The sequence below is a fragment of the Pithys albifrons genome, chromosome 22, assembly GCF_047495875.1.
Source record: "Pithys albifrons albifrons isolate INPA30051 chromosome 22, PitAlb_v1, whole genome shotgun sequence".
Taxonomy (NCBI): domain Eukaryota; kingdom Metazoa; phylum Chordata; class Aves; order Passeriformes; family Thamnophilidae; genus Pithys; species Pithys albifrons.
This window is the reverse complement of record NC_092479.1, coordinates 5,760,537-5,772,549: the sequence shown is the minus strand read 5'-3', so window position 1 is coordinate 5,772,549 and position 12,013 is coordinate 5,760,537. Positions and strand designations below refer to the sequence as shown.

Below are 12,013 nucleotides of genomic sequence, written 5' to 3'. Positions count from 1 at the left end.
GCGAAAGTCGGGCACAGCCCAGGCACAGAACACCTCAGACCCGAGGGAGTGAAAAGGCAAAAACCAAACCCAAGCCTGAAGCAGATCCCAGAGAAGGAATCTTCCACACAACATCTCTCCCTGGCTAACCAGAAAATGATGCAGGGAAACCAGAGGCTGTTTCCCAGTCAGAGCTGTGGACACTCACTGGGTTCCTGCTCATTCTCTCTGTGGAGCCCCTAAATATCCACAACATCATTATAAATCCTTCCTTCCTTCCAGCCAACATTCCCAGCCCCTTCCATCTCTCACTTCCCCCACACAAATGACAGACCGACTCTAAGCTCCCACCTGCATAAATCTCCCACAGACAACCACAAATATTTTAGCTATGCTGATTTATGGAGGCCCAAGCAGGACTAAACCAGGAGCTGTATCCTCCGTGCACGGTGACTGATGGCTCGCTGCAAATCTTTCCATTTAAAGCTCTGTCACTTTTGCAGTTCCACAGAGAGAGAGAGAGAGAAAAGAGGAATAAAATAACATGCCATAATGCAACTTATAGCAGCTCCTGGGGAAAAAAAACCCCAAACATTTGTGCAACTTGATTTCTTCCAAGTTTTCCTGCATAAAATCCTTGCTACTAATGAAAGAAATTCTCTCTATTGAGAGAGGATGTGGAAACAGCTGCAAGACCCTCAAGCCCTCCTCCTCACCCTCTCCCCATCCCATTTCTGACTTCAAATGACCATGGCCTTCCTGATTCACAGGCAATGGGAGGTTGCCTTTTTAACCACTTCTTTGTGGCTGATGCTTTGGTAGCCATGGATTGAAAGAATGAATGAATATGGGGATTTCCTACTGAGATTTAACTCTATCAGTAAACAAAACCAGGCTGTGGGTCCTGATTCCAGAATTGTTGATGGCCAAGATCTCCCCAGATTTAGTGGGATAAGCTGTGGAGGCCACGAGGCTCAGGGAACTCCCCTGGATCTCAGGGAACAGCCGTCACAGAGGGGGTCAGGCCACAAGAACAGGACCAGGAGTGCTGAGTCTGCTCATGGGAGATAAACCAAAGGACACAAACTGTGCCCAGCAAGAGCCCTGCCAGTGTCTGGCTCTGTGTCTCCACACTGGGAAATGGCCCCACAGAGGAGGCTGAACTCATTTAGAGGCTCTGGGACATAATGTTTTAAGATTTCTGCATCAACAGGGCCAGATAATGCTGTTGTGGCAGCACATTCCTGCTCCTGTGCTGAGCAGTTTCCAGGAGCTGGGCTGGGACTGGAGTCACAGAGAAAACCACCAGGTTTCTGTGTGCACGTTTTCCTTTGTGCAAGTCTGAAATTCAAGTGACTTACCAAAGCTTCCAGGGCACAACTCAGCTGCCTTTTCACAGCCTGGCTCCAAGAACTGGTGGGGACAAAAAGAAGGAAAGAGGGATAGTTGGTTAAAGAGAGCAGCAACAGATATTTTATCTCTCTGGAATGCAGAGCAGGACCAGCATATCTGAGCTGCAACGGGTATTTTGGGGCATGTTATATTGTCTACATGGTCTATTATACAGAACTCTGGGCTCAATTTCCTCTCCAGGGCCTCTGAATAATCACTTCCTTTCTCTAGGTCTGAATTTCCTTAGTCAATAAAATGGAGAAAATTAAATCTCCTCTCCTTAGAAATGCATTTAATGGCAAACCTTTGTGCAACAGCTAATTATGCAATATCATTAATAAAGGAGAGAACCAGCTGCCAAGTACCCTGGGACTACCCCATCCATATCAGTGACAAAGTTACACATGTTTTCTTTAAGTTTTCCATCACTAGTGAAACTTGAGAATACCTGTTCTAACAGGAAACTTTGCTTGTCCTTGCTATGATTTAAAAAATGGAACAAACCAACAGTAACATTCCAGACTTGTTTTGACCAGGGATTTTACCAATCATTTTTACCTTGTTTTACTGTGAAAAGAAAATCCTGATTTGAGAAGGAAATTAAACCTCCAGACACTCCAGTAATGACTTTCCTGGCTCTCAGGGTTCCCCTGGCCCTGTGCACACTGAACCAGCCCCAGGTGACACCTGAAATGTGGTCACACAACTTCCCTCACCTATTCCAAGAGACCATCCAACAGTCCCCCTTCCAGAAAACCAAGGCAAAGCCAGAGAACAGGGTGAGAAGAATAATTTGTAAATGACTGGATGGAATGAAGTCCTTCAAGAGCTGGTCTCTGCAGAGGGGCCACCAGGAGCCTTTGTGGGGTGTGCACTGAGCCCAGGCAGGAGGCAGGAGCTGAGCTCTCCACTCTGCATCCAGCAGCAAAATGGGAAATAAATGAGGAGGCCACGGAGTCTTGGCAGTTCACAGACCTGACCTACTTCAAAGCAGCACCAGGGAGGGCAGTGGCAGGTTCATGCTGGGAAGAAATTGTTGCTGCTCCAACCCACCCCGGCAGATCGTGGGATGCTGCTGGGAGGTCACCTGAACAGATTCACTACAGAATTCAAAGGCCCAGAGTGACCTATTTTACGTCTGATAACGAAATAAGATGCTGGGAATCATTTCCAGAGAAGTCCCTGGTCCCTGAGAGCAGAGAAATCTCAGTGCAGGCAGCACAGCTCTCCCTGGAACTGCCGGCACATGTTTGGGTCAGAAACCTGCAAAACCCACAACCACACTCCCTTTTAACCCATGATTTGTTCACGTGAGAGACTCACAAAGCACAGAAATCAGAGACAAACCACACCAGGAGAAACAGCTCCAGGGTCACTTTCTAATCTCAGACTCCTGTAAGTAACTCCTTAATGAGAACAATTTAAACCAGAAATGAAACCAGGGCTGTATTTATACAAGTGAATAACTGATGAATGCCCATCTGAAAGAACTAAGAGCAAGGAATCTCAAACCCAAAGCAGCAATTTTGGTGCCAATTCTGTTCTATCAGACCAGCAATGCCTTTACAAAGAAGGTGGAACATTTTCAGAGCTCACTACTAAAAATTAAGACAAAATTTCCAAATGAACTCAACTCCCAACTGAGGTACATAACTGATGGCTGAATTACCAACACCACATTGGACAAGACTGAGGCTGGAATGCTGCTGTGCTTTATTGGGTCCATAGGAAAATGGTATTTTGGTAAAATCCAGAGGTTTGACTTCGAGAGAAAAGGAGAGCATTTGGCACAAACTGGGAAATTGATGCTTTCTGACACTGAAACCCCAAGGATTTTTTTTTTCATAAAACCTTCGTACTTGGAAAGCCAAGAGAAGCCAATAGAAGAACAAGAAACACCCTCCAGAAAAAGGAATGACTTCTGTCAAAAGAAAATAAATCAGAAGAGCAAACAAATGCATTCGGTAGGACAAATTTCACCATGAAAGGCAAGAGGGTCTTTTTTCTTTGCCTGCCATCACCCTTATCCTTAAAATAATGGATTGAGAAGGAGATTTCAATGTCTGCCATAAAAAAGCTGTGGCCAGCCTAGAGGGAAGGGTGAATTCCTCAGGATGTTCCAACAAATGAAATGATTTAATAACATCAACTGGTACAGCTCACTTATCAAAACTTTCATAAGCTTTAGCGCTGTATTTTACTCACCTGAGAATTCCTGACAGCTGTTAAGATGCTTCCCAGCTACCCAATTAGGGCAGAGGAATGGTACAATTCCAATCATTATTTTCAGAATTTGTCAGAGAATTAGAGAAAATGATCATGACTTTTTTTTTCCTTTTAAAGAAAAAGGTCTGATAGCTGACATTGAAATGTTTCCTGAGAAGTGGTGCTAAGGAAGTGTTTGCATGTGGCAAACAGGCTGAAATCTGGGTAAGAATAAACCCATGATGGCTCCCAGGGCTGAGGGAATCACTTCTCCAGACAGTCACAGACAACTGGCAAGGTCTGCTGCAGGTTTTAGCTCTGGCTTGGTTAAATGTGGTGTATAAGATTATCAGATGTACTGCAGGGAGATAAAACAGTATAGAACAGAGATGATTCTGGGCTATTTAATGAAACACCTTCTGCTAAAAGTTCAGCTGCATAAAAGGGCTGTGTCTGCAAAGCTCGACAGGCTGAGCAGAGGGTCTGGCAGCAAACTGGGCTTTGTGTTTGTTGAGTTGTTCATCTAAGTACAAACCTCTTCCCATCTCTGGATGAGGCTGGGGAGAAGGATACACTCCCCCAAAACCTGGGCAAAACCCTCTGTCCTCCTACCTTTGTGACCTCAAGCCCAGCTCAGCACAACCAACACCTGGCACACGGCCTGGACTTAAAAATCATCAAAAATAGACAGCCTCGAAAAATGGGATGTGCTGAGCCTCATAATTAACTCTGGAATTATCCACACAACCCAGGATGAGACAATGCCACGTGAACTGCATTTCTGTTAGTCATTTGGCTTCAGGAGTTTTTGCAGGACAAGGACAGGGACAAGAACTTTACACAAACTGGGAAAGATAAATCCTGAGCTCATTTGTGGCTGCGGTGCAAGCTGTTTCTTGCAAATTTCCTGCCCATTTTCTGCATATAAAGTAAGTTTAAATAATAGTTTCAGATGCATTGGGAGAGCAAGATGAGCCCACAGAGGTGAGCTGAGTTTTGTGAAGTGCTTTAAAATCCTTCCACTGCAGACACTGACATAAACATCCAGAATGTTAACAAGACTCTGGTGTTCACAAAGCTCTATTCCATTAGAACTGGACAATTCCCCCATCCAAAGGATATGCTGCCCTTCTTGAACCAAGTTAATTCCTGCTACTGCTGCAATCCCAAAGTCTGCTGTGGTGTTTCCAGCCAGGTTTTGGGCTGTGTTGGGCTCAGCAGAGCAAGTGCAGGGTCTGTGAGCAGGGAAGAGCTGGGAGTGCAGGGACCGGGAGAGAGCAGGACCTGAGACACGGAGTGTGTCTTACTGTGCCTGCAGACACACAGGGCTGCCTGCAGGAGGGCAGCAAACCCTGTCCCACATCTCTCTGTGCTCCTGGCACCTCTGCACAGATCCTCCTCCTCCCTACTCCTGCTCATGCAACTGGAAGATGCCAACAGCTCCTGGGCTTGTCCAGAGGGACACAATAAAAGGCTTGAGCAAAACCATCCCGGGTGGAAAGTGCTGATTCTATTTGTGAACTCAACCGCCTTCTGACTTCTCAGCTGCTCTGTGTGGCCAAGGGACTGACCTCACTCCCAGTAAAGGGGAAGAAGGGGCATTCTAAAGGAAGAATGAAGAGATCTGAAGCCCAGATAGGTGTTTGCAAAGGTTGGGCTGAGTGGCAGATGCCTGTCCGGTAATTCCTCCTGCCTTCATCTTCTGAGCTGTGCAATAGCTGTGACTAATATCAGTCCTCCCACTTCTCCAGCCTAGTCATTTCAGCTGATATTTTAGAGAGTACCACACTGTGCTGACATGCCTCCACCCTCTGCGAGCTTTCCTGTTCTAGAGAGACACAGAGAGAGTGACTCATGCAGCTCTCCTACTATTTGAGCCTTTTAAGCAAATTCAAAGGAAAGTTTTAAAGGTGCTCTCTTGATTTGGGAATGCCTGGGTGGGGTTTTCTTTTTCTGCGTGCGCTTGTTTTGTCAAATTACATGTAATTTTCCAACCTCTATGATGCTGAGACATTTTAATAATTCATGAACCTTCCTGACACTGTCAAATTGCAATTTGGAAATGTCAGAGGTACCCACTGGTAGAGGCATTTGTGAATGCTGTAGGAAAGGAAATGGAAAAGGAGAAGGATGGTAGAATTAGGTTGCTAAATGCCATGTCTGGCTTGTGCTCTGTTTGACAGCCGTAATTAAGAGCTGAGGTGGTGGAAAGAGGAAAGTGAAAAACCTGAAAGAAAATGGTATAAAATGAACCTGATACCAATGCTAATGGGTGACTTTGGAACACTCTGAGGAAAAAGAAATGCTGGAGATTGTTATTTAACTTTCAGAATATTTGTGTCAGATTTAAAAGCAAAGTATTTTACCACCAATCCTGGGGTCCTTCGGGTGACCGACTTGTGGCCTTCCAGTACCTGAAGGGATCTGGAAGGGAGGTGGGGAGGAGCTGATTCCAAAGGCACGGAGGGGCAGGATGAGGGGCAAGGCTGGGAGCAGCTCTGGGTTCCAGAGAGCTGGAGCTACTCAGAAGGAGTGGAACAGGCCAGGCTGTGCTGGGGGGAAATGGGCTGGGAGAGCTCAGGGAACGGGGGACACGGGCTGGGAGAGCCCCAGGGCCAATCAACAGCTGCTGCTTTCTGTGGAGCCATTACCAGAAGCAATCCTTCCCTCTGGCTGGGAGTTCTCCATCTCAGGGCTCTCCAAGCTGGGGTTCTTCATCCTTCCATCCAATCCTCCATCTCCAACCTGGAGCTCTCCATCCATCCATTCATTCCTCCCTCCATCCCTGAGCTCTCCATCCATCCATCCATCCATCCATCCATCCATCCATCCATCCATCCATCCATCCATCCCTCCATTCCTCCCTCCATCCCTGAGCTCTCCATGCATCCATCCCTCCATTCCTCCCTCCACCCCTGAGCTCTCCATGCTTCCATCCCTTCATTCCTCCCTCCAACCCAGAGCTCTCCATGCCTCCATCTCAGGGCTCTGCGTGGCTGTGGGGGCAGTGGATTCCCCAGTGGTTTTTCCAGCCGTGGGTCCCACACATGGATTTTGCCTTGTCAAACCCCCTGGATCCCACCAAGCACCCGCTGGACCGAGGGCTGCGGGGCAGCTGGGCCAGCCTGTCCAGGGTGGGAAACGTGGGAGCCTGAGCAAGTCCCAGAGCCACCACTCCCATCTCTGAGCACTGAGGCTCTTTCGAAGAACCACAACAAACTTCACCCAAACCTCCTCGCAGTTACAGCGGGCAAAGAACTGGGAAAGCCTTTCCCGTTCATTCACCATCGCAGAGCCCTGACGGGATGGATTTGCCTTCCCACAGCCATGAGAAGCCGGGAACGCTCACGGGCCGTGCCGGCAGCGCCGGGAGCAGCGTCTGTCCCAGTGGGACTCCGAGCCGACATATGTCAGTGACTCACCCCGGCGCTTGCCAGATCATTAGACCATGAATACTTCTTAAAAAGAAAAAAAGCAAAAAAGGCAGCCCAATATCAGCTTCTGAAAGAAGTAGAGAAAGGACACCAACAAACAGCATCAACACTGCCAGCCAGCCCCCACCTCCTCCCAGCCGGACTGTGTGACTGACCTGGCAGGCAGCATTTTATCACTTAGAGATTGCAAGTTCGATTGCACAGTCTCGGCTGCTGGCTGGATAATTTGTCTCTCAGCTCCGAGAGAAATGATGGAAGTCAATTTGACAGCTGCGAGGCTCCCCAAGGATTCCAGACCCAAAGTGCACAGAGCAGTGACAGACACGACGATGCACTGAATATCAATGAAGCTCTGCCTGGGAATAATGCTGAGGCAACACAAACTGCACATGTTCAGCTGGAAGGTTATCACTGTCATTAGAGTTATTAATTATTGTTATTATTACTTCTATTATTATGACATAAGAGAAGCCAAAAAGCTCCTCTTGGTCTCACAGAAAGCAGATGGGTTCCCAGCTCTGACCCACACGCTGCCCTGCAGGGTGTGCAGCCACACTGATGGAATCCCAGGATCCCTGAGGTTGGAAAAGCCCTCCCAGCCCATGGATTTCACCCTGTGCCTGATGCCCACCTTGTCCCCCAGAACACTGAGTGCCACATCCAGTCCTTCCTTAGACACCCCCAGAGGTAGGGACTCCAAACCTCCCTGGGCAGCCCCTTCCAGTGCCTGACCATCCTTTCCATGAGGAAATTTCTCCTGATGTCCAACCTGACTCTCCCCTGGCACGGATGGAGGCTGTTTATTCTGATCCTGTCCCTTGTTCCCTGGGAGCAGATCCCAAGCTCCCCGTGGCCCCATCCCCCTGTCAGGGGGTTGGAGACTGCAAGGAAGTGAAGCTACAGAAGGTTAAGAAGATCCTGCACCAGAAACAGCTACAGAGCTTTCCACTGGTTAGAGAAGCAAAGGGCCTTGGTCTGAGATCAGGGAAGAAACTGAGTCATTTGGATCCAGCTTTCCTCTGAGTGGAAACTCCATTGCCTTCTCTTCTCAGGGATGGGAACTGTCCTGTGGATCTGGGAATAACCCAACAAGGTGCACAGCCAGGACCAAAGGGTGAGAACAAAAGTATTCATGGCTCTGGTGTGTGTTCAGGTCAACAATGCTGCTCTGAGCTGGGGACAGCAGAACCTGCAGCAGGATTTGGTCATCAGTGCCATCAGAGAGCAGTTTATAAGCCAAAATAATATATACAAGTCCCTATTGCTCTGTTTCTGGGATGGGTGGCAGTAAAACTGAGCATCCTTTGCTGCCACTTGCAAACACAGGTGTTCTCCTGTGAAAGCCAACTTAGATTCTTTGCTTATTCTGACTTCCTTGGCAAGCCTTGGGCAGTTGGCTCAAAGATCTTTAAATCTGAAGTCAAATACAGCATTAAAAAAAAAAAAAGAAAAAAGAGACAAAGAAAAAAACCCACCTCTAAGCAAAATGCCTTTTGTGCTCATATTCAAAACTATCTTTTTCTTGCCATTGGAGAGAAGAGGGATCAATTAAAGCAATAGACTATAACCTGCTTACGTAGCAAATTTCTTCCTGCAAAACAGATTTACAAGGGAAACTCAGCTCAGTGGCAGCGCCATCAATTCAGTCAGAAGCAGCACGATTGTTTGGCTAAAACTATGGCAACTGCACAGACACTAACATGCAATCCTGCTTTATTAAATCAAACCTCCAGTGAATCTGTTATCACCATAGTAACACTTAGTTATTACATGGAAACATGTGGAACTACAGTTGGATATTGGCATCTGGTTAACATCTGCACAGTCTCTTATTCACATCCCTAAAATTATGATCCAGGCAGCGAAAAACTTGAGTAAAACTCTGGCTTTAAAGCCAAGTCCTGGTCTCAGGTGCATTATATTTAATGTCCAGGTCTGTGGTACATACCCTGTGTCTGGGTTTATAATCAGGGGCTTGGGGTGGTGTTTGGAGGTTGGTTGATGTATCTCCTAGGATGCAAGTGCACACAGTGTTGGTCCTAATGACATCCATGCAAAAAATGGCAAAACCATATGATAATTGCCCCTGCCCTTCTCCTGAGTGCTCCCCCAGGCAGGTTTGCAGGGCCTGCCTGCAGCACCCCCCAGCTCAGAGCACTCCAAACGGAGCTGCTTGGATTCTTGTTTATTTTAAGCCACCTGCCACAACATTTTTCCTGTCTTCTCCCTCCCACAGAAAGTGTGGCACTTTGTATTCAGGCCAGTGCCATTTTGTGAATAAAGCTCAGAATTTTCTGCAGCCTGAGAGAAGGGGGAGGTTTAAGGCCCCCAAGATCTACACATGGTCGGGATAAGAAGTGTCTGAGTTCTATCACTAGAAAGAGATATTCCTGGGCTAAAAATAACAGGAAAAAAAAAGAAAACTAGTGGTTTTCTTTTGGGCTAATAATAGATTGTGATATAGTTTTTTCCCCCCTTTGCCACTGAAGCCCACATGCTTCAACTCCCAGTAATCAAGATTTATAGTGAAAAAATGGAAACTAGTAAATACTCTTCCACTTACTTAACCATAATTTCTTCTTTTTTGCAGGGTGTAGTAGGTAGAAAATATAAGATGGAACAAAGTGTTGTAAATAAGCCTGTCCTGGCCTGAGCAGAGTTTGTCATGTCAAAGGAACAGTTCAAAGCACACTGAAATCTGAAGGAAGTCAGTAAATTGGGACAGGGATATTCTTGATGAGCCTTTCATTGCTGCCACAGAAGGTTTGATGGAGGTTATGGGTGACACAAAGACAGAAAGAGACTTGAACCCACGGAATGTACAGCCCTGAACTTGTGATCTTTGTAGAGGTTGTGCACTTATAAACACAGAATGCAAAACTGCTGCACAGCCCAAAGTGCTGTGGCAGCCACAGAGAGCCCAAAGGGCCCCAGAGATTCAGAGATGGCCTGTCTAGAGAGGCTTTCAAGGGCCTTCAGTGCCCTTTCCTCCCAGCCCCAGGTGATGCAGAGCACTCAGGAATTAGTGCCAATTAAGTGGTTACTCCCCCAGCTGTGTAAGGTTAAATCAGCCAGTCCTGGTGCAAACCACCTGGGCAAGGTCTAAACTGCACAACTACCAGAGCAGGTGAAGCAAAGCTGGCACTATTTTGGCATGAGATTAATGTTACTGGTGTACTACATGCACTTACTCTCTGAAGTCTCTCCAATTCTCCTTTGCAGGCACAGACCAACATCCACTGCACCCTGCAAGTCTGCAACTTTTGCTTTAAAAAAGGGCCAGGACACAATTAAAAAGTTGACATAACACACACCAGCACTAAGGGCAAAAACCAGAGATAACAACTGGGAAAGGGGCTAAAATCTGCAGGTTCTTTGTGCTTTTAGTCACATGTTTGGTTTGTAGATGCTTTTTCTCTTTTAACATGAGATCTGTAACTCCCTCCTGCCTCCCACATAAAGCACCAGGCTACAGCCAGGCAAAGACAGGCTCCTTCTGCTCCCTGGGGGAGAGGCAGCCTTGGCAAACCCAACGGTACAGCAGGAGGAGCCACCCCGAGGCAGGGCAGACCTGGGGGTTACTCAACAGCTCTTGGGCAACTCCAGCTCCACTTGCCCAACACACAAACACTGCAAGGAAAACACCACTCCAGACTCACCACGAGGTGACCCAGGTGAGCTCAGTGACCTGCTGGGGCTGCCGGTGCCTTCATGGGAGAGCTGAAGTGCTGGGAGTTCACTGGGCTTTGCTCAGCACAGCTCACATAGAGGGGCTGCTTTAAGGTTCCTTCTTGCTTACCCCCCCCCCCCCCTTTTTTTTTCCTTTTTAAAGAGTAAGAGGAGCCCAGCAAGGACCCACAGGGAGCAATCCCACCTCTACAAGTACAAACATCCTCCATACATACCCCTGCTAAAGCCAAAAGCAGCACCACAGCAGGGCTGGTCCTGTGCTGCTCCTCCTCTCCCCCGGATCTTTGGTGCTCCCTTCCTCACTATTCAGTTCACCTTCCAGGAGAACCTGCTGCTTCCAAATGGCAATTTCACAAGCACCTGTGAGAGAACTTAATTGGAACTAATTATCTGTTGGTTGTCTGGGACCTGAGGAGTCACAGCAATTACTGCAGTCAAGAAACAACCTGGGGGAGGGCGTTGCTTCTTTTCAGAAAAATGAACTAAGCTACTCCCGGGAGGAAAGTTCTTAAAGAGATGGAACCTGTCAAATGCAAGTTAAATACAAGTCAGTGAAATCACACCAGCCAATGATTTGTTATTAACATTAATAAACACATCTCTAACAGAAATCTGTATGGGCTAATAAAAAGTAGGTCTTCTCCTGTCAGTTTTGTTGTGATTACAGAATTGTTTATTGTCAATATAGAAAAGGCAGAGGATACATAAACAAAGAGAGTAAGATCATAGCAAGTAACCTGGTATAGTTTTGGGCGTGAGTCTAACTGGGAGTTACTTATCCACACTGGGAAACCAGGAGAGGCAGAAGTGAGAGGTTAAAGAAAGAAGTTTAGTAGAAAAGGCTGTGAGTTGGAAGAAATAGTTGTGAGCCTAAAGCAGAAAGAATTCAATGAAAACTGCAGAAAAGTCTCTGGTGATTTATAACTGCACAGCTCTCGTTCTGTGAAATAATGATAACTGAAATTAAGTCCTCTTTCAACACTACAGGACATTTCCTCTGTGAAGGAGATGAATCCCTTAAGTGCCCCAGTGAAATATTGCTGTGTTAGCCAAGAGAGCCACAGCGACTGCAGTGTCTGTTTGTCTGGGTAGCACAGGTGCATTTGAGCCAAGTCTCCCAGGAGATTTGCCCAGGGCCAGGCTGTTGCTGTATGAAAAGGATAGAAAAGAAATCTGTTTAAGCCAAAGCAAAGGTAAATTTGGCTGGACTGCTGCCTAATGGGAGGAAGGAGGAATGACACAACTCTTTAAAAGCAGCTCTCCAGTGGTTGGGCTTCCCGTGCTTGGGAAGATGCAAGCCAGGTATTTATTTT

The 12,013-nt window shown here is 47.0% G+C and overlaps 1 long non-coding RNA gene across 2 annotated transcripts in view; it reads right to left on the bottom strand.

Moving 5' to 3' along the window:
- LOC139682066 (uncharacterized) overlaps window positions 1-11,029 on the bottom strand; it is a 30,033-nt gene extending 19,004 nt beyond the window's left edge. The window contains exons 1-2 of one of the 2 annotated variants that reach the window (XR_011699598.1): window positions 10,916-11,029; window positions 1,341-1,392 (exon numbers count right to left, since the gene is read on the bottom strand). This is a non-coding gene — a long non-coding RNA (uncharacterized lncRNA). Of the gene's footprint in view, window positions 1-1,340; window positions 1,393-7,165; window positions 7,282-10,915 lie in introns of those variants that run through there. The other variant, XR_011699599.1, reaches the window with a different exon arrangement.
- Between the last annotated feature and the right edge of the window lie 984 nt (window positions 11,030-12,013).